Source organism: Perognathus longimembris, chromosome 16, assembly GCF_023159225.1.
Source record: "Perognathus longimembris pacificus isolate PPM17 chromosome 16, ASM2315922v1, whole genome shotgun sequence".
NCBI lineage: Eukaryota > Metazoa > Chordata > Mammalia > Rodentia > Heteromyidae > Perognathus > Perognathus longimembris.
This window is the reverse complement of record NC_063176.1, coordinates 8,490,956-8,493,472: the sequence shown is the minus strand read 5'-3', so window position 1 is coordinate 8,493,472 and position 2,517 is coordinate 8,490,956. Positions and strand designations below refer to the sequence as shown.

Below are 2,517 nucleotides of genomic sequence, written 5' to 3'. Positions count from 1 at the left end.
TGAATAAAATACTTGGATAATTATTCGAAATTTCTTTCTACAAGTAGAAGAAGAAGCCCAAACTCTGCATCCACTATGACCTTCCTTGTAGACAAGATTTATATTCACATAATTTTATTTAATATAAACTAATTGTTCAAGGACTTCACCATGGTATTCCATACATACATGTATTTTCATCACTATTCTGTGTGTGTGTGTGTGTGTGTGTGTGTGTGTGTGTGTGTGTGTGTGTGTGTACCAGTTCATAAAAGCTTTTGGGCATTCTTCATACACATCACATAACATAGAGTTTTGCCAAATACAGCTGTGTGCTGCTGTTCCATGCCTCGGTGTGGGGAACACACGACGGTGTTATCATGGTGTTTCAAACTTAGGAAACAGTCATTATGCTCAACTCCTGCAGTGAATTCCTATAACAGATAGAAAGCTGAATGTAAATCTGTATTCAATACACAGAATTAGACAGACTAAACTCACTGCCTGCTGTTCCCATGTGCCAGAGATTCAATGTCAGTGGTTTTTCTTTATTACATCATATTTTTGGTTTTTGTAAAGTGGTGCATGCAGGATTTACAGTCCGATAAGTAGGACATTTCTTTATGAACAGGGTCACCCTCTCCTGCATTTTCTCCCAGTTTTTTCCCCTCTTGACCTCTCTCCCAGACAAGTTGTATCATTGTTGTTGTTTTTTCCAACACAGCGTCTAATGCGTATCGTTGCTGCATTAGCTTACCCTGTGTCTCATTACTTCTGTGATTCCCCCTCCCCTCTACAAATTAGATAAATTTACAAGGCAAAGTACTGTATTTTATATGTCTGAATATAAAGTACTATAGAGGAATAGGGGTTGACAACTGATCCATTCTCTGTGCCAAATACACTTTCTACTTATTATGATGGCTTTCAGATTTTTGTGTTATTTGTCACCACTAAACTGCATGTGAACCAAAAGCTGGAGTCAATGGAGTTAATTGCCACTTGAAGGTGTTTTTAAACTTACTTGTTACTACTGCTTACATTGTATTATAACTTGACTTTCAGTAGCACACAAATGTAAGAGACAATTTTTAACAGTAACCTTAAAGTGACTTCAGTAAGAGAACATGAGTAGAGACACAGATAGACATTACTGAACATTAAGTTCACCCATTTTCCAGGCAGGATGTAATGTTATGTTAATGAGACAAGCAGGCAGATCAAAGAAATGGTGATTGTTTTCATTACCTGCAGAGATACATATACTGCGCCTGTAGTAGAGCTTTATTATAGCATTAACTTCTAAATTAGAAAAAAATATCTTATGCAATATTTTATGCCTTTGTTACAAATAGTGCAATTTAGATTATTTAGCAGATTTAATTTTGTCTTTGTATGTAAGTATATATTAAGTAATATTATGTATTTTATTTTATAAATTTATCCACAAGTCATAATGGTTACTGTCATTATTAAATTATTTCCTTATGATGTTTACCAAAATTTTATACAATAAATTAGAGTCAATGCTACTCTCCTGAAACAGACACATTTTGTAAGACTTTAAAAACTCGTATATAATATTTAAAGTGATGTTTGCCTTGTAAAATAAATAAACTGGGGTGTATTTAAGCAACCTAATAAATAATATCCATGGCTTTCGGAATAATTTTTCCTTTCCTAAATTTCTAGTCAGCAACGTAAGTATTTACCATCCTGTTCCCCTAACAAACACATTACCAAATATTTAATACTATGTCTTAATACAAGCATTAAAGGGATTTAAAACAAAATCAGTCTAAATGTCCTTTACTGTGAAGCCATCTTGTATTCATTTTTCCTGAGAGAACTTCAGAGTTCTGACACCAATCACATAACTTTATTTTTTTCTGAGAGAATTTTATATCTATTGAACATGGTCACTATACAGAGAAGATACCAAGTAACCTTTTTTTTTCCCCGTTTATTTATCTTTCTTAAATTCTTGGTCCAGCATTCTTATCTGTGAAGTTGGCACATTCATTTGCTTATCATTTTGAGTGGGTGTGTGCCTGTGCGTGTGTTGCATGTGTGTGCTTCAACCTTGCTTCATTTCTTTTATTATTATTTTTTTCAGGGGAGAGTGCCCAAGGACTTCCCCACTACCACAAATTATGCAGTCGAGTTTCCCACATTTGGGGAAATCGTAGGGGTCAGCAAGTCCCAAATGCAATGGATAAACCTCGCCCTGGGAAAAACACCTTCCTGATCATGGTATCTTCCCTGCCAGGAAAGTATATATATTTTTATTTTTAATCCAAACTCTTTACATTTTCTCTTAAATCTTTTCCCCAATCTCATGCGAGTATTTGTCATCATTAGTCTCTCTGAGATTGAAGAAATACTAACTACAATTTTACCACTACATCTATAAAAGAGGGGAAAACCACAGGATTTACATCTGAGAAACACACTTCGGTGAAACAGCTTCACAAACTGAGATTTGATTATCCTATTGTTCACTCTTCCAGTCTGGAGTACTCGCAGGGGACATAAATC

At 34.8% G+C, this 2,517-nt stretch overlaps 1 non-coding gene across 1 annotated transcript; it reads right to left on the bottom strand.

Moving 5' to 3' along the window:
- Positions 1 to 2,093: 2,093 nt before the first annotated feature.
- On the bottom strand, positions 2,094 to 2,256 carry LOC125365089. The gene has a single exon (XR_007213641.1). It is a non-coding gene; the product is annotated as a U1 spliceosomal RNA (small nuclear RNA).
- Between the last annotated feature and the right edge of the window lie 261 nt (positions 2,257 to 2,517).